At 38.2% G+C, this 21183-nt stretch overlaps 1 long non-coding RNA gene across 1 annotated transcript; it reads right to left on the bottom strand.

The window, feature by feature from the left end:
- Positions 1-4377: 4377 nt before the first annotated feature.
- Positions 4378-18859, bottom strand: LOC124259297. Its single transcript, XR_006893818.1, has 3 exons — positions 18703-18859; positions 18454-18561; positions 4378-4422 (listed from the first exon to the last, which is right to left on the bottom strand). It is a non-coding gene; the product is annotated as an uncharacterized LOC124259297 (long non-coding RNA).
- Positions 18860-21183: the final 2324 nt, after the last annotated feature.

Raw genomic sequence — 21183 nt, 5'->3', positions numbered from 1 at the left:
AACGCTGTTTCCACGCGTAGTCAGATAGTGACAAGCTCTCAGCATTTTGTACCAATAATGATACATGTTTAAATGTGCAAAAACCTGTTTTAATATTCTCAGTAGACGTAAGTATCTATTATATAGTTTATATGTAGTTTACCCTTGTATTCTATGTGGTGTACTTACGTTTTATATTGTCGACACGAGACTCTCATAACTCTTACAAAGTGGTTCATGTATTATACCATTGTATTCCCATGTCCTTTTACGAGTAAATATGAGATGAGACTCAAATAAAGTATCTGCCTGTCCGTTTTTATACATCAGTTATGTTCATTTATCAAATCTCTTGAAAATCACAGGCCCAAACTGCGGATCAGAAAATCGATAAACTAAGCCCTGGTTTACTATCCAGCCCCCCTACTTTATAACATGTAAAGGTTCATCACAGAAATACTGTGACATGATCGAAAACCGGACAATTACGCACACGTCAATGAATATATCGTATTTTAAAGGTCTCACAAGTATCAAAAGCTCTTGTCCATATCTCCAATGTGTGTAGGGGGCATATATATGCGCTTTCCGTTGGGATGCATTTGATGGCTTTTATTAAATCGCCCAAGACCGAGTTGCTGTGCCGGAAGTATACAAAAATAGGTCGTCAGCGCTTGACTTCACTACCTCCGGCGATCTGATTGGCTAACACATCACACTGAATGAATGGATTATTATGTGTTTAATACAAAAAATTATTTGTATTCGTTTTTAAAATTATTCTTACCAAGATAAAACATCAGACCGTGACATCTTGGATGAAAGACGTTTGAGTTTCCCTCTCATTTTCCCAATTTGACTGCGCTGACGACCTAGTTTTGTATACTTCCGGCACAGCAACTGGCCTCAGACCACAATTATTTTCCCTATTGGCTATGTACAGTTACATGCCAGTCTACCATAATAAATATCGGTCGTAGGCTGTTTTCCTGTTGCATGCTGACCAACCTGCCACTTGTCACTTAACCAGCAAAATATCGGCCTGGGTCGACCACCTCAATTTTGCTGTATCCACTGTCAACAATGGTCACCGGAGGTTTCGAGCCGGAAAAACACTAAACAACCTTGAACTTGGGGTCAAATCATGGAAGGCTGGTGCCAATACCATGAGCAGAATTAAATTTATATTCATTAGAAAGCCCTATCTTTTCTCAATAAATTGATTGGCAGCTCAAGAAGCTGTGTACAGCCAGTCAAGTGCAGCGAGTCACCGGGCGTCACCACTCTCACCAGGCCAAAGCCAAAGTGTCAATCTGTGTGTATAGCTCAACTGCATTATGACGTCATAATGGTTTACAGTTATGACGTCATAATGCTAATACCCTATGACGTCATAATTGTAAACCATTATGATGTCATGCAGCTTGCAGTAAGCTGAGAATCATCACACTGTACACAGTTTCTATCATTAGTTCAGTTGAAGACAATCACCATGAAAGGTGACCGCAAGCGAATAAAGTCACATTTCAGCCAAGGCCATACTCCCTGGAACAAAGGTCTCACCCTTGAATCTGAAGAGTGTGAAAGTGCCTCTCCACCCAAGATACCCAGGACTGTGACTAGGTTCAGTGCAAAAGACTTCTCCCTGGTCACCAAGTCAAGGCTGGTTGGAACTCAGCTGTCAACGCCTGACTGCGAAGGTATATCTACTTCAGTGATGCTTCTGCGTCCCACTTCAGCCAGCAAGCTTGACCTGAAACAAGAGTATAGCAAACATGACTTGCAGGGTATGCGACTAGTCGACATTGAAAAGGTGGCCGAAGCATGGAACACAGCTCTGCGGCTGCATCGCTCAACATCAACTAACTGTAATGACCCTCAGCTGCACATAGCCAAGGAGAGAAAATGGGGTATGTGTTGGAAAATAACACTGAGATGTGCCATGTGTGACTTTGTAGAACCCGAAATGAAATTGTACAAGGAAATCCAGACGGGTAAACCTGGACCAAACCCAGCAGCACCTAACGTCGGACTTGCCTTGGGTCTACAAGACACACCCATAGGAAATAAGAGAGCGAGGCTGATTATGGCCAACATGGACATTCCACCTCCATGCAGGAGCAGTATGCAAAGGACCTCCAACACTGTGGCTAAGGCTGTAACTGAACTTAACACTAAGGATATGGCTGAAAAGGTGGAGTTAGTGAAGGATGTTAATCGAAAGAGGGGTACAAAGCCATGTGAAATGAACATTGCAATGGATGGCCGATACAACTCGACGACAATAGTAAGCAGGAAGAAGCCAGGGCAGAATGCATCACAAGCAATCGGCATCGCCTGCGAAACTGTAACCGACAATAAGTTTATAATCAGTGCATCATTCCAGAACAAGCTCTGCTGGACTTGTGCCTGGTTGAAAGGAAAGGGCATGGATGTGAAATGTCCAGGGGGGGCACCCAGACTGTACTGCAAACATGTCGGCTTTCACTCCATTGTCTGAGTTCAACATGGGACAAGACATTGGTTACCAACTTTGTGCAAATTTATGTTTAAATACATCTCTCAACTTTCCGCGAATCAAGTATAATACCATTGAAACGGAGGTATTATCATTAGTACATTAGTGTACCAATAAAAGTTTACTATATTATATGATACAGTATTTTTAACATACTTTGTCTTTGTTATTGTGTTCATCTATAGCTTCAATTCCAAAAGGCAATCCGGGAATGGTGCATGCCCTTTACACATACCCCTGTTTACACAGGCCACTCTGTCTGCATTGATGCTATGTTGTTCAGCAGACAGGTGTTCGACATAGGTGCATTTATTGTTGTGGCACAAATGGCTGATGTCGTAATCACCTATGTCGAAGTTTTCCCTGTGCACTATAAAACTAAGCCGGTGGGCATGTGTAGTACGCCACTGGTAGGCTATGGGGCAAAAATACCTCACTATCCCATACCCACTGCGCTTGCACGTGCAGTGTAGTGATACATACATTCACCATAATGGAACGAATATGACTAAATATGCACTATAAAAATAAGTTGGTTTCCGGAACACTGAAACTGAGAAGAAACGACATGGAAACCACCATTTCCAGTTGGTTTCCATGTAGTTCCCTGTAGTTTCATTGTGGTTTCCATGAAAACTGAAACTGAATTTTGCACCATTTCCGGCTGGTTTCCAGTGCGATTCATTACCCACCCCTCCAAGCAGGATCCAGCTGGTTTCCGTGTTTTCGTTTATTGTAGGTTTCAACCTGGTTTCCGTGTTTTCGTTTATTGTAGGTTTCAACCTGGTTTCCGTTTTTTCGTTAATTGTAGGTTTCAACCTGGTTTCCATGTTTTCGTTTATTGTAGGTTTCAACCTGGTTTCCATGTTTCCGTTTATTGTAGGTTTCAACCTGGTTTCCATGTTTTAGTTTGTTGTAGGTTTCAACCTGGTTTCCATGTTTAGTTTGTTGTAGGTTTCAACCTGGTTTCCAAGTTATAACCTAGTTTCCATTAAAACTGAAACTACATTTTGCACCAGTATCTGGATGGTATCCATGTCGGGACTTTACCCACTCGTCCATGGAGGCTCTTGCTGGTGCTTAGTTCATTGTTGTTTCCAACCTAGTTCCCAGCTTATAACCTGGTTTCCATGAAACTGAATCTGTTGTGCCGGCCCCTTACAGGCTCCTCCAAAGTGAGTGAGTCGGCAATATTTCAGCCATATAGTGACGAGAAATGTTTTACATAAACAAAACAAAATAATTGCTAAATAATCAGTCATCGAAGGACTGTAAAATAACTAGAGTATCACAGATGGAGTGTAAAACTAGCATGAACATGTAAAACTATTTTATTTATGAAGACAATACAATATAAAAACGGGCTATAGATAGCCAACAACTGAAGGTAGATCACCATACTAGGAACCATGCGCTCCTCCAGAAAAGAGGTTGTGTTTCATGCAACACACATACAAAATCAGGTATTTTATACAATTGCACAATGGTAAAACCATCAGGATGACAAATAAATAACAGAATAAAACACAAAGTCATGATAGGTTTATTTACATTCAACAATTTGCTGATAAACAAATGATATTTGGAATGTTCACATTAATAAATTCACATTTTCAAAATGCATAAATAGACTCATGCCAATAATGGTTGTCACCCCTTCAATTTGTTTAATTGGAGAGGGGTGTGGGTGTAATTGGGGGGGGGTGACAACCATTATTGGCATGAGTATAATTAAAAGCAATTTGGGAATAAATAGCAGTGAGTATTGAATGTTTTCCTTAAACTCATCAATGTAGATGAATCCATATTATTTGGTTTTCCAATTTGAGAAATGTTAACTCTTTCCCCAAGAGAGGAAGAACGTTCTGCTTCTTCTTCTCCGGCCAGTCAATCGTTGTCAGGACCTTCTTCCTGCTTTCCAGCTTCTGAAATTTAGAAAACAAAAAACAATCAGTACAAACAAGCATTCGTCAACAATTTCGCTAGCTGGAGAAAGGAAAACTGTCCAATGTTCCTTAAGCTTGAGGAAAAATAAACTGTAACCACTGTCCAATAAGCACGAAGTTCAATAAATCAAAACTGATCATTTGACCTGAAAAGTGATAAAAGTTTCAATCGCAGAAGAACTTAGTGAAATTTGTAAGAGTAGAGAGACAAGCGAGAGAAGGACATATTTCCTTAGCTTGGGTTGGACATTTGATGACTGACAAAAAAAGATTTTCTTTCACTAAATAACAGTTGTGACTTATAGAAAACATTGACATTGAATTAATAACATCTCTTAGGAATGCACACTAAATTCATACTATCATTGCCTATTTTTCCGAGAAATTCTTATGTGAAAGCTATAACTTATTTTCTGAATGTTACATACATTATGCTTTGATATCATATGTATAGAACTGCGAATTATCCATTATTTTGAAAATAATGTGAAAAGAAATTTTTGGGTTTAAAAAATAATGTGGGGTCATTCTGGCAGACAAGAAATTGAATGGGGTCAGAGGCGGACCTCCATAACTAATATCTCATACTGCTATTGACAATGTGTTTGCAGCTACTATTTAGTGGGGTGTTGTTAATAAATTGTTAATTGATGTGTGCAAGGTGAAATATGTCCAGACCAAAACATAATGTACATTGGCGCTTTACTATATACTATTTAAAACTCCTTTAGCTGCATATTTCTAATTATACATTGCACGTATTAAACAGTGTTTATTTTGAAAGCTCTTTGGAATATCAGTGTACATTTTCATGAAATTACATTAAAGATCACATATACTCTAGGGGGGTACAATAAATAAATCACTAACTGGCATCGCTATAAATGAAACCCCGTCATTAAAACTACTCACTTCGATCTTTAATCAACTTAAATCGACCTTTTTGACAACAGAGCACAATTCTAACCCGTGACCGAAATTTCAACCAATCAGAGCGGGGCGTCTCTGTGACGTCATATGAGGAATAGATATGAGGGCCGATGCAGAATTCATCTACTTTTCAGGGGGTAAATTATCTTGTTAACAGGTTTGTATAAACCTGAAATCGTGACAACTGTTTTGGAAAATGAAAGCTATATGTTCTCACAATCTTCTGTCATATAATTTTGTCTCCTGCTTTGCCTAGTTTCCGAGTTACAACTTGTTTTCATAGACGATTCTGTCAAAATCGCTTGGTGTCGTTAGGCCTTATTTGTATAATGACTGATCCAAATTGATCCCATTTCTGTTTTTTTTACCTCGATATTTAATCATGTCATGTAAAAATATGACGCCTATTACGCGTGATATTAAAAAATGACATTTGATTTATTTGAATCGGTAAACTAAACAACCCTATTTTGCCATTGCTAGAAGAATCTGAAATTTTACTTAGGTAAATAGGTACATACAGTTTTAGCACACAGCAAATGCTTATATGTATTTCTTATGCAACAAAGAAGTTCTGTTTGTATTCTCAAAACAGTTTCGGCCCATAAGTTTTCACATGCAATTAAAATTGCATGCAATACAGCAATTAATACTCCCTCGTTGTAACCCGTGTTAGGTGGTATAAACCTACACATGTTATTTGTCATCATTCACTTGATGGTCAGTTAATGAATTTATAACAGGTATAATTAGTGGTAACACCACTTAGATTACCCGACAAAGGTTCCCATTTGGCATTTCTTGTGTCTGGAGTAAATATTCAACATTATAAACATCGATCAAAGGATTAACCGAGAACACGCTGATTGATTGATTACTTTTATCTTACACAGCGGATTTGTCAAAAGGTAGTGTTTATGTATGTAGATTTATAAATCTATACTGAATACACCCTGTCGTGGCTGTGTCTGCTTAAAAACAACGTCCTTCCTTCAAAGGATTAACCGCCAATACAGTGATTGATTGCTCATTATTGGTTAACTAAATTACAGTTTTTAAAGAATGGTGGACATTATGCAATCAGTTGCCAGGTGTGCTACCTTGGGTGACCAATGAGACTATACACCAATGTGACATACCTGAAACTATATATCACTTTTTCGTATACTAGACTGTTGAAAGACACATCACTTGGAACAGCTGCAGATGAATGGCATATCACTCGGTTTTTTTATATATTGATGGATACATTCCTCGAACAAGGTAATAGCCTGACATTGTTCCTATAAATTTATTCTGTTTTAATTTTAATATTTGCATTTTGTTTTTATTCATTTGTTGTAGCATTCAACAGAATTGTTGTTTTCGCCATGAAGTGTAATGAGACATACTAGGGCGTGTGTGCGAATTATGATTCACATTGGCAAACTATAAAATGTCCAGATATTACAGTCCTGTTATAAATGCACTATAAGTATCAGCAGATCGTCTGCTTTTTATTTAGTTTCAAAATGCATACAAGTATGATAATAAACTAATTAGGATTATAAGACCAAATATAAAGACGTACATTGACTAGTATATACATACTGGTGAGTGGACGTTAACCACGTGAATGTAGCAAGAAAGTTATCGCGCAGTATTGTCACGTCGACCCCCCCCCACCTCGCTTCCGTGGAAGAAATCGTTATATTATAAGTTGTGTCATGCAAAATGCTTTTGGTTATGATTCAAATACATATTTAACTACGAGTAGAAAGTAGTTTAGATTTTCTAACTTGATGAAAACAAACCATAATCTCATTAATTCTAACAGACTTTAGCCCGTGACTTCACGATTTTCAAAAATGGCGGCGCGCCCTGTCGAGAACATCCGCCAATCTGAGTATAAATGCTATTTAGGTTTGTTTTCACCGAGTTACAAAATCAAAACTTCTTTCTACTGGTAGTAAAATATGTATTTGATTGATGGTCAATAGGATTTTGCATGACATAGCGTATAACATAACAATTTCTCTCGTGGAGGCGAGGTGGGTGTCAATATAATACTACTTACAGTATTATTGTTACTTCGACAACAACCTCGCTTCTGAGGCAGAAATCGTTATGTTACAAGTTGTGTCATGGAAAATCTTTATGGTCATCAATCATATACATATTTTACTACGATTAGTAAGTAGTTTTGATTCTTTAACTTCCGTGAAGCGATCTGAACACAAGTAAGATATCGTTTCAGGCTTCCACAACGCTCGCTTCGCACTCACAAACATAACCCATTTTGCACGAACTGCGGGGTCCTGTGGAAATCTGTGCATGGCGACACCATCGCCCGACCTCTAGGAGCAATTGACGACAACGCAACGATTTGGCATGTCTTCGTTGATGTAGAGAAATCATCAAAATGACGAGCTTGCTACACACTTTCTATACAACTAACTGAAAATCCTTCCTCATATGACGTCACTGCAGTGCTCTGGCGACAGAGTTACGTAACCTGTCTGTGGTTTCGTTGGCGGGCGAGAGTGAAGCAGGCGACTTTTTTGGCAACTTTTAATCGCTCGGTACTAATTAACCACAAGTTTTCAAAGAATGAATTTGGTGTTCCCCATAAGACTGACCACAAATCTTTCATATGTAATAGTTAAAAGAGTAAAAAAAACAAAGTTTAATTGTTCTTTAAAGTTAAAGGTCTCTTTTTTGGTAAATCAAAATTTACTGGCTGCCCTTTCCAAGACATTTTGTATGTGTATCTTAAAGAATTGACCAAAGAATTGTACTCTCTCTCCTAATTCTAAATGCTTTTGTTTCTAAAGTTTTATGAGAGTGCTGATTATGTAACTAAAAATAATAGGACAGAATGTAATTTAAATACTTGAAGATGTTCAATTATTGACTTAATTTCAAAGTATGTATCAATATATGCAATTAGTAAAACTTAATGAGTCCTAAATCAAACGAAACAAGGCAGAATAGTATATAAATCATTGAATTAATTTCAAAGTATGTATCATTATATCCATATCTTAATACTAAATGAGTAATAAATCAAATTAAAGAGATTATATTATTTAACAATTTAAGCCCAAGCTTAAAGCTTAAGCCCAAGCTCATTAATTTTGACAAGAATCTAAACATGACATATTAAGTCACGTCTGGGCGTTTGCTCGTCATGCACACCAAAGACCCGTGTTCGATTCCCCACATGTACAATGTGTGAAGCCCATTTCTGGTGTTCCGCCGCGGTGATATTGCTGGAATATTGCTAAAAGCGGCGTAAAACTCATTATCACTCACTATTAACGATGGCAACGATGTCATATGCATGCTTCACATGCTTAGATTTATATTATGTCTTAAAATAGTACTAGTCCGAAACATCCACGAAAATTAATCGAAGTCGAAATGTCGAAGCAACGAGAAATCATTCTGAATTTCTGCATTTCAAGCTGTTAAAAGTAACTTCAAGTAATGAGAAAATACTTGACCAATTAATAGAAGCAATGAGAAAATAACTGAAATAACGAGAAAATACACGAAGCAATGAGAAAACTAATCAAAGGAAAGAGAAATGTCGCTGAAAAACTATCTTATCTTACAAAAATGGCTGCTTTAGGCTTTCGTAATTCAAAGGAACGCTAACATTTGTGACATGTTAGAAAGCATAGATGCTTGAAACTATTGCATCTAGTTTTTCGTCTGACAGTGGTTGAAATAATACACCATCAATAATTAAAATGTATATGAGTGATTGACATATATTACTCCAGATGCAACAATACTTAAACATAATCGCGGCGGACTGTGTAAGTGGGAGATCACAAGGCCATCATTACGCCATACTCTCACCTCCATTTTTCAATGCAGGAAGGTTCTCCTCTTCGAACTTGTAGTTGGAGCCCTTTGGCTCCCCCACAAATTGTGGAGCAAGTATCCACTTCTTTGCCTTGACCATTTTGATGTGATCCTGCTTATCTGTGTTCCCCGATCTATATTTATTGAGCCGCGGAAATGACACAGCAGAAAACACTGAGTGTCCAGCAACGAACACATTCGTCTAAAGTTCGGGGGTAATTTATCAGCAAATCTATGCATATTTGCGGCACTGTGGGTTGTTGGTGGAAGGTCATGTGTAGGCATCACAAGTGTTCTCTTCAAAATCTGCAACGCAATATGCTGGAGTGTAGTAGGATAGGAATGGTTTCTGACCACAACGTCCCAGTTTTCCTGTGTGGATACGATAGGTGGTCATGTAGCGATGTGCTGATGTAATGTTGACTGTCACTAGAGGCACGTGGTATTGTGTACATGTTCTGGTTGTGATTTATGTATTGGGGAGTTCACCGTCTGAGATGAAACGTGGAACTGTGTGGTCTCAATATTGGACATGACTCAACAAAGTTCGTACATGCATTGAGGGAGAGAGATAGACTGAGCATCAGTTATGTATCATGGTAAGAGTGAGTGCGTGACTTTAGTTTTACGCCGCTTTTAGCTGTATTCCAGCAATATCACGGCGGGGGACACCGGAAATGGGTTTCATACATTGTACCCATGTGGGGAAGTATCATGGTAAGTGTAATGTATGGTACTTAAGAATCATATTCCGATTTAGTCATAACCATTCCAACTTTTATATACATCCCTAATCTGATTCCTTCTTTGGGTGCCTGTACAACTTTTGTGTAAAAGAACGTCACTGATGTACACAACATGGCTACCGATCAAATATATTGATGATGTCCAATCCATGTGTAATCTTTGTGTTCACAAGCCATCCTAACTTAATGAAGATGAAACATGGTGTCAGAAGTGGGATTCTCTCAAATGTGAGTGTTTAAAGTGAAAATGCAACTAAAATAGACATTCAACCTCTGAACTTTGAGTCAAATAATTTGGCGGAAAATTGGAAGAAATGGAAACAGACAATTCAACTATTGTTTGATGGCCCTCTTACAAACAAGCAAGACAGTGAAAAGTTTAGCTACTTTCTGCTATACATTGGTCAGGATGGTCGTGATATTTACAATACATGGACAATTGGGGAAGGTGATAAAGGAAAAGTGAAAACTTTGATGGAAAGGTTTGAAGCACACTGTGTACCTAGACAAAATGTCACCATCAACAGATACAGATTCTATACAAGAAATCAGGCCCCAAATGAATCAGTTGATCAGTATCTCACAGATTTAAGAACATTGGCTAAAGACTGTGCTTTTGGTCTAATTTCTGAGGATATGATCAGAGACAGAATTGTGTGTGGGACTAACTGTAAACAAATTCAAGAACGTTTACTCCAAGAACATGATCTTGATCTGACAAAAGCACTCACAACCGCCAGAGGTGTAGAAGTTAGCAAGAAACAAATGAAAGAAATTAGTGCAGAATCCCAGGTCCATCATGTAACACAGAAGAAATCAGAAAAAAACTCTAGACCCCCAACACAAGTGAATAGAAGACAGAACTATGGTAGACGTGAGAACCTACAACCACATTGCCCGAAATGTGCTATGCAACATGCCAGGACAGACAAATGTCCAGCTGAAGGTATGGAATGTTTCAACTGTCATAAGATGAACCACTTTGCGTCAGCATGCAGATACAAGTCGTCACATAGGCCACCTCCCAGGAATTCTGATAAACAGACATATTCCAGAAAAAACAACAAAGGCAATCCTGATTCTCAAGTTCATGCTATAGAAGAAGACTTCGAGGATGATTTTTTTATTGGTAGTATCAACAACAATGTGGACGCAGTTGATGAAGCTGACAGAACAGAAGTTTTCGCAGATATAGTAGTGAATGATCATCATTCCATCAGCATGAAACTTGACACTGGTGCACAAGTAAACATTCTTTCAGAAAGTGACTACAACAATTATGCTGACACTCTAGGACCGCTGGAGAAAGCAAACTCAAAATTACATGCGTACGGAGGTAGATGGCTGGATGTTCGTGGAACTGCTAGACTGAAATGTACGTATGGAGGTACAAGTGACAATCTCAAATTCTTTGTTGTGAGTGAAGGACCTTCCATATTGAGTCTGAAGTCATGTGAAGACATGAAACTCGTAAAAGTTCTACTATCGGTAGAAGCCAAGAGAAGCTGTCATTCAAGTAAAGCTGAAGACATGATCAAGGAATATGAACATGTATTCAAGGGACTTGGTCATATGAAAGAAGAGTACAGGATACAGGTGGATGACAGTGTGTCACCTGTTATTCATGCACCGCGAAAGCTGCCTATAGCAATGGAAGAGAAAGTCAAGTTGGAACTTCAGCGTATGGAAAACCTACAAGTAATATGTAAGGTTGATGAGCCAACACAATGGGTAAACTCAATAGTGGTAGTCACCAAGCCCTCGGGTGACATTCGTTTGTGTCTGGACCCTGCAGATCTTAACAAAGCAGTTCGCAGAGAACATTACAAAATGCCAACAATAGAAGATGTTACAAGCAAAGTAGCTGGGCACAAGTACTTTACAGTCCTTGATGCTAAGTCATCATACTGGCAGATTCCCTTAGACCACGAGTCATCACTGTTGACAGCATTCAACACACCGTTTGGGCAGTATCGCTTCCATTCGGAATTAAAAGTGCAAGTGAAGTGTTCCAAAAACGTATGGACAAAGCATTTGAAGATCTGAAAGACACTCACCCTATTGTGGATGACATTCTGATATCAGGCAGAACTATTCAGGAGCATGACGAGAACCTGAAAGAAGCACTGGAAACAGCAAGCAAGAAGGGTATCAAACTAAATGTTGACAAACTTCAACTGTGCCAAACAGAAGTCAAGTTCTTTGGCGAGCTTCTTACTTCTGAGGGCATGAAGCCAGACCCAGAGAAGATTGAGGCGGTGAGACAAATGGAAACACCAACCTGCAAGAAAGAGCTTGAAGGATACCTGGGTATGTTTACTTACTTAGCCCAGTATGCGCCATCTCTATCAGAGAAAACACATGTCCTCCGTGAGCTCATTAAGAACGACTCACACTGGGATTGGACATCAAATCATGACAGAGCTTTTCGTGAGATAAAAGATCTCATCACAAGGTCACCAGGGCCTGTGCTGCAGTATTTTGATCGAAAGAAAGATGTGATTCTTCAGGTCGATGCATCACAAAATGGCGTTGGAGCCGTGTTGTTACAGGAGAAAGGACCTGTAGCATATGCCTCAAAGGCAATGACAGATTCACAGCGTAATTACGCACAAATAGAAAAGGAAATGATGGCAATCGTGTTCGGGTGTGAAAAATTTCACCACTACCTCTTTGGAAAAAGCTTCAAGGTCATCTCCGACCATAAACCACTTGAGACAATATTTAAAAAACCATTACATGCTGTTCCGCTGAGACTGCAAAGAATGCGTATTCGTCTACAGATGTACGACATGACAGTTCAGTACACACCTGGGAAGGAGATCCCAGTGGCAGATATGCTATCGAGACACTTTAAAGAGACAGACAAACTGCTCAACATTAACTCGCTAGATGACGATGTACAAGCATATGTACACATGGTCATATCCAACCTGCCAATCTCCAACGACAAGATGTCTGACATCAGAGCTGCAACAAGTCAGGATACATCGCTACAAGCAGTAGCAAAGTATATCCACAATGGATGGCCTACATCGGTCAAGGAATGTGTCTCAGAAACCCGTGACTATTGGACATTTCGTGACGAATTAAGTCATGTTGAAGGAATTCTGTTTATAGGGAGAAAAGTAATTATTCCCACTGTAATGAGAGAGCAGATGTTGGAGAGAATTCATACAGGTCACATGGGCATGCAAAAGTGCAAAGATCGTGCCAGGGATCTTCTGTACTGGCCTCGGATGTCCAGTGACATTGAGAGGATGGTAGATCTGTGCAGTGTTTGTCAACAATATCGAATGATGCCAAGCAAAGAGCCTATGATTCCCACAGATATTCCAAGTCTTCCTTGGAAAATGGTGGCAACAGATCTCTTCCACTTCAGTGGGCGTGAATACTTGCTAGTTGTTGACTACTATAGCCTGTACATAGAGATCGCTGCACTGACAAACACAAAGGCATCTTCTGTAATAACCCATATGAAGTCAATCTTTGCACGCCATGGAGTGCCAGACAAAGTTATCTCGGATAATGGACCCCAATATGCGTCAAGTGAATTCAAACAGTTCTCACGGTCATACGACTTCAAACATGTGACATCTTCTCCAACCTATCCTCAGGCTAATGGACTAGCCGAGAAGTCTGTTCAGACAGTCAAAAGAATGTTGCTGAAAGAAAAGGAAAGAAATGAAGACCCATACTTATCACTCCTTGCATATAGGAACACCCCTGTATGTGCTCTTGGATCGCCTGCTCAACTGCTGATGAGTCGAAGACTCAACACAAACTTGCCTTGCCATAATGAGATGTTGCAACCGAAAGTGGTCAACCCAGAGAATGTTCGGAAGGCAATAACAGAGTCGCGAATGTACCAGAAACATTATTATGATCGAACGTCCAAAGTTCGACAACCCCTGTATCCGGACGACAAAGTGCGAGTGAAACTTGGAAGAGATTGGGTACCAGCAACGATCACAAAACCAGCTGATACTCCCAGGTCTTACCATCTGAAAACTGTGAACGGTGTTGCATATCGGAGAAATCGACGTGACATAAACCCCACCAAAGAACTCTTTCAACCAGACCAGCCCTCAGTATATGAAAGACCAGTAATTCCAGACCAACCAACAACACCTGAACCAACGTCAAGCTCACCGATGAAGCAAGACTATCCAGTCCGACCTCAGAGCATTCTGATGAGAAACCCAACTACCTACACGTCAAGTGGTCGACCAGTGTTCAAACCGGGGCGGTTTGAAGATTGACATTCAGTTTAAAGCATTCTGTTGAAACATATTTTGAAAGACTGTTAATTTTAAACTATATTTTTTTTATCAATGTGAAAGTTAAGTGTTAAGAGTTTAGCCTAAAGTTTTTGCAGTTACAGGGAAGTTTGAATATTTTATTAGCTGCTTATGTGTTAATATGAATAAGTTTTGGTAAATTTTAAATGAAGGTTTTCTTTAGTAAAACGAAGGGGATGTAATGTATGGTACTTAAGAATCATATTCCGATTTAGTTATAACCATTCCAACTTTTATATACATCCCTAATCTGATTCCTTCTTTGGGTGCCTGTACAACTTTTGTGTAAAAGAACGTCACTGATGTACACAACATGGCTACCGATCAAATAAATTGATGATGTCCAATCCATGTGTAATCTTTGTGTTCACAAGCCATCCTAACTTAATGAAGATGAAACAGTAAGAAAGATCAAAGTGAGGCTGGTGAAGGTTTGCTCTCCTGGTAACATGCCGTAGTATGGTGCAGTCAAACCATGGATCATAACCAGGTCCAATCTGGGATTCAAACCTTCGGAAGCATTACCATATGCATGTATATTTTCCTAAGCCGCCCTTCAGATGTCCACAACCTTAAAGAACAAAGCCTCACCCCAAGGATGTATGACAAAAAGGATTATGTCATCTTCCAAGTTCCAATAGTAAACTTTCTCTTAATGTCGAGCAATATTCCAACAGCACCAGCCTTTGGTGCTCTCATTTCGCAACTTTTGAGGTACAGTCGAGTATGCTCAGTCACCAGGATGTCAAAGATCTTTATATGACTCTTGCTCAGAACTTGTTCGATCAAAGTTACAACATTCAAGGCCTAAGTAAAGCTATCCAAAGGTTATATTATACTCACATGGGGAAAATTTCTAAATTGGATGCATCAGTAAATAAATGATATCCGAAGCAATCCCCCAATATAACTTGTACCATGTGTTCATGTGTTTTTGGGGTGAACAGTTGTCTGGCTTTACGCGTGTGTGTGAAGAATACCAATTGTTATGCAGGATACGTTCAACTGTTCGCGAACAGCTGATATCAATATTTAATAAACATGAACACATTGTTTTAATCGGAATCGCACAATCGACTAGGCTTTTGACACATATTAGTTTTGATGTGGAACGTTTTTCTATTTCCAGGTCCTTCACGACTGTCGCTCCCTTCTCGTTTTCGAGACTTACATATCTGTTATATTTTCTACAAACATGGCTTTACATTTTTCTTACATCTTTTTACGACTTTTACTCTCCTCACAGTTTCCTGACTTACCCGTCCTTTGGGACATTTACTTCCTCAACGTTGTTCATATATTTCCGCTTTGAGGAACACTATTTCTGCAAATTGTGTACCAGTAGGGCAGGACATGCTCGCCTGGTGTCAAATACATAAATCACTAACTGGCATCGCTATAAATGAAACCCCGTCATTAAAACTACTCACTTCGATCTTTAATCAACTTAAATCGACCTTTTTGACAACAGTGCACAATTCTCACCCGCGAATGAAATTTCAACCAATCAGAGCGGGGCGTCTCTGTGACGTCATATGAGGAATAGATATGAGGGCCGATGCAGAATTCATCTACATTTCAGGGGGTAAATTATCTTGTTTACAGGTTTGTATAAACCTGAAATCGTGACAACTGTTTTGGAAAATGAAAGCTATATGTTCTCACAATCTTCTGTCATATAATTTTGTCTCCTGCTTTGCCTAGTTTCCGAGTTACAACTTGTTTTCATAGACGATTCTGTCAAAATCGCTTGGTGTCGTTAGGCCTTATTTGTATAATGACTGATCCAAATTGATCCCATTTCTGTTTTTTTACCTCGATATTTAATCATGTCATGTAAAAATATGACCTCTATTACGCTTGATATTAAAAATTGACATTTGATTTATTTGAATCGGTAAACTAAACAACCCTATTTTGCCATTGCTAGAAGAATCTGAAATTTTACTTAGGTAAATAGGTACATACAGTTTTAGCACACAGCAAATGCTTATATGTATTTCTTATGCAACAATGAAGTTCTGTTTGTATTCTCAAAACAGTTTCGGCCCATAAGTTTTCACATGCAATTAAAATTGCATGCAATACAGCAATTAATACTCCCTCGTTGTAACCCGTGTTAGGTGGTATAAACCTACACATGTTATTTGTCATCATTCACTTGATGGTCAGTTAATGAATTTATAACAGGTATAATTAGTGGTAACACCACTTAGATTACCCGACAAAGGTTCCCATTTGGCATTTCTTGTGTCTGGAGTAAATATTCAACATTATAAACATCGATAAAAAGGATTAACCGAGAACACGCTGATTGATTGATTACTTTTATCTTACACAGCGGATTTGTCAAAAGGTAGTGTTTATGTATGTAGATTTATCAATCTATACTGAATACACCCTGTCGTGGCTGTGTCTGCTTAAAAACAACGTCCTTCCTTCAAAGGATTAACCGCCAATACAGTGATTGATTGCTCATTATTGGTTAACTAAATTACCGTTTTTAAAGAATGGTGGACATTATGCAATTAGTTGCCAGGTGTGCTATCTTGGGTGACCAATGAGACTATACACCAATGTGACATACCTGAAACTATATATCACTTTTTCGTATACTAGACTGTTGAAAGACACATCACTTGGAACAGCTGCAGATGAATGGCATATCACTCGGGTTTTTTATATATTGATGGATACATTCCTCGAACAAGGTAATAGCCTGACATTGTTCCTATAAATTTATTCTGTTTTAATTTTAATATTTGCATTTTGTTTTTATTCATTTGTTGTAGCATTCAACAGAATTGTTGTTTTCGCCATGAAGTGTAATGAGACATACTAGGGCGTGTGTGCGAATTATGATTCACATTGGCAAACTATAAAATGTCTAGATATAACAGTCCTGTTATAAATGCACTATAAGTATCAGCAGATCGTCTGCTTTTTATTTAGTTTCAAAATGCATACAAGTATGATAATAAACTAATTAGGATTATAAGACCAAATATAAAGACGTACATTGACTAGTATATACATACTGGTGAGTGGACGTTAACCCCGTGAATGTAGCAAGAAAGTTATCGCGCAGTATTGTCACGTCGACCCCCCCACCTCGCTTCCGTGGAAGAAATCGTTATGTTATAAGTTGTGTCATGCAAAATGCTTTTGGTTATGATTCAAATACATATTTAACTACGAGTAGAAAGTAGTTTTGATTTTCTAACTTGATGAAAACAAACCATAATCTCATTAATTCTAACAGACTTTAGCAGCGGCGCACTGTCGAGAACATCCGCCAATCTGAGTATAAATGCTATTTAGGTTTGTTTTCACCGAGTTACAAAATCAAAACTTCTTTCTACTGGTAGTAAAATATGTATTTGATTGATGGTCAATAGGATTTTGCATGACATAGCGTATAACATAACAATTTCTCTCGTGGAGGCGAGGTGGGTGTCAATATAATACTACTTACAGTATTATTGTTACTTCGACCACAACCTCGCTTCTGAGGCAGAAATCGTTATGTTACAAGTTGTGTCATGGAAAATCTTCATGGTCATCAATCATATACATATTTTACTACGATTAGTAAGTAGTTTTGATTCTTTAACTTCCGTGAAGCGATCTGAACACAAGTAAGATATCGTTTCAGGCTTCCACAACGCTCGCTTCGCACTCACAAACATAACCCATTTTGCACGAACTGCGGGGTCCTGTGGAAATCTGTGCATGGCGACACCATCGCCCGACCTCTAGGAGCAATTGACTACAACGCAACGATTTGGCATGTCTTCGTTGATGTAGAGAAATCATCAAAATGACGAGCTTGCTACACACTTTCTATACAACTAACTGAAAATCCTTCCTCATATGACGTCACTGCAGTGCTCTGGCGACAGAGTTACGTAACCTGTCTGTGGTTTCGTTGGCGGGCGAGAGTGAAGCAGGCGACTTTTTGGCAACTTTTAATCGCTCGGTACTAATTAACCACAAGTTTTTAAAGAATGAATTTGGTGTTCCCCATAAGACTGACCACAAATCTTTCATATGTAATAGTTAAAAGAGTAAAAAAAAACAAAGTTTATTTGTTCTTTAACTTGATTTTTTTCTCAAAAAAGGTTTTCCTTAAATGTTAACCTGTGTAACATTAGAATTGAGAACGGTTAGAATTTACTTACACATATGAATCTTTTGCTGTTCTTTGCGGACAAAGGCCTCTGCTTTCCCACTTCTTTGTCTTCTAGGTGAATGAACCCTCTTGTTCGTCCAAAACCGCCAAACTGCTTCTGAAAGGAGATGTGTATAAGTGGAAAATATTTCCAGTTGGAAGTTACGAAAAATTTTATGTATTTTTCTGATTCATAGGATTTACATTATTTGGATAATTTTATGTACATCATTTACTGAAGGGTTTGGATTACACATACCTGTTGCAGGTCAAGATCAGTTAGTCATCTTCAGTTTTTGCAACACTGCCCCAATGGAATGCTGGGAATGTAGAAATTAAGGGGAAAATCGGGAACTATCTAAGTGATATTGTACTCTTGATTACAATAAGGCATGAAAATAGAAGAATAAATATCAATTTGCAAGGTGTAGATATGCTAATATCAAAAGAAGCAAAATTAACAAGTTCATATAATTTTAGGTTGGCAATGTACATCAATGTATCCCCAACATATCCTATTAAACGTTCTATATATCCAACTTTCTTTACAAACTTCTTTTGTGGATCTAACAAAATCCACATCTCTTCATTCAGAGTTAGATATCTTGACATTTTAAGTGTAAAATTGTTTACATCAGATGATTAACTTAAATTACCTCATACATCGATCAGTAATCTATCCTATACTGACTTGAAAACCTTTTAAAAAACAGTTTCCAAATATATTGTGTTGACAATTTATCCACTCAACAGCATTATAGTATCATGATAAATATCGTCTTAAAAGTTGGCTGGAAAATATTGTCGATTTTTTTGGGTCATAGGCTGTCTTGTAACTAGACAAAGAATTTTGAAACTTCACTCTAACCATGCACCAAATCTGGTCAGAGAATTCCTATAAATGCAAAATGACTCACTATCCCCCACTGTATTGTTTTCAGTGGTACAAATATCAAAAGGAATTTGCAATAACAAACTTTAAAATAGAACTTCCAATCATTGGATTTCTTGCAATAATATTCGAATACTTCTAAATACGTTTGGAAGTTATTTTGAGTCGTGACATTGCTGGATATATTTGTGGTTCATATTGTTCTTGCAAAGATAATACTTCATACATTACGATAATGAACCATTTAATCGTATGTGACCTGATCCAAATCACAATCGAGTTCTTGAGTTGACTAAGTAAAGGAAGCCATATCTCTTGCCAACATTTCGACACGCAATTGCTTATCGAGTTCCATCAAGTCAAAAATTTTGATTTCATATTTATTGTCCTAGCTACTTATGTACATTAAACGTTACACATAACATGAGCTATTGCTTATTTCAAGAAATTTACATTGTACCTGACATGGTCGTGGAATGTTCCCTTTCTCCCTCCGCGATCGACGACTGCTCCTGTCTTCAAGTTTTCACGTACCAGAGCCTCCAAAGCTTCTAGTGTAACTCGCATTGCCATTTTCTTGATTCAGATAACATGGACAAGCGAAGGAATAATTCACTGTGCTGGGTTCCTTGTTGTGTTAATAACGGGAGACACTTTGGCCCTCTTTCAAAACAACTTCTCATGAGATCAAGTGACAAAATGGCGGCAATTGTGTGTAGGGGCATTGTGGGTAATAACAAATACATAATCCCTTTTCGATTGGCAGGTATGAAAACATTATCTGACCCAATTTGGTTGTGATTTCAAGACATAAAAGACGAAAATGACCACTTCAGTACATAAAACCATTGCTTTTATAAAATGTCACGAGTTCGCGCGTGCCCACGGATTACCGACTCGTTACTTCTACAGCAATTTAATTTTCATAATAGGTGCCCGTTAAGACGAGACAACCCCAAGGAAGCCGACACACAGACCACGACATACAAAAGACATGACACTGATTGTTTGCCACGTACTTGAACTCATTGTCAAAGCAAACATAATTCAACCGATTTTTCCCTCAAATTTCACTTTTTGACGTTTAAAATTTTTCATTACTACAGTGAAAAATTTTAATCATCGTAGAATATCATCCATCTATTTAGATTTTCAAAATTCCCCATCATATGGAATCCCAGGATGGTCAACTTTATGCCAAATACTTGCAAATTTTAAGTTACTCAGTTCAAAACAGTGCACAGGAAACCAACATGAAACTACATATTCTGGTTTCATGTTGGTTTCCATTTAATGAAACTTCAATTGCCAATTCCAGGAATGGAAACCAACAAGAAACCTCTAACCTTAGTTTCTTGTTGGTTTACAGAAATGCAAAAATCAAAGAATCCAAAATGGAAACTAGTTGGAAACTCAGTTACTCAGTTTCAGTGAATGGAAACCAACTGGATTCGCAAATTACCCAGTATACGGATGGTTTCCAGGTTTCAGGAAACCAAGTCATTTTTGTAGTGATGATGCTTCCGCTCACTCACTAAACAATATGCATTCAGAAAATTGAAATAAATTCATTAAAAATTTAATGTTTTTTATTTTAAGTTGAAAACACATGTATACATATTTCAAATGTTCCTGCCAATACATATACGAAGTTTCAAGACAATATTTTGAAAAATAACAGAGATATAGCAAATCAAACACTTGCACTACCTTCACCATATCAGGACTAAAAGAAATCTGCAAATTAAATAAAACTTCATCAATACTAAGACCAGACACTATGTAAGGCTCACAAAAAATTTGAAAGCCCTCACTCATACACAACTTGACTTATACCCCTTGCAAATC

Source organism: Haliotis rubra, unplaced genomic scaffold (assembly GCF_003918875.1).
Source record: "Haliotis rubra isolate DU_JTF1 unplaced genomic scaffold, ASM391887v1 Scf716, whole genome shotgun sequence".
Lineage (NCBI taxonomy): Eukaryota > Metazoa > Mollusca > Gastropoda > Lepetellida > Haliotidae > Haliotis > Haliotis rubra.
Note: the sequence above shows the minus strand (reverse complement) of the source record. Positions and strands in the feature narration are given on the sequence as shown.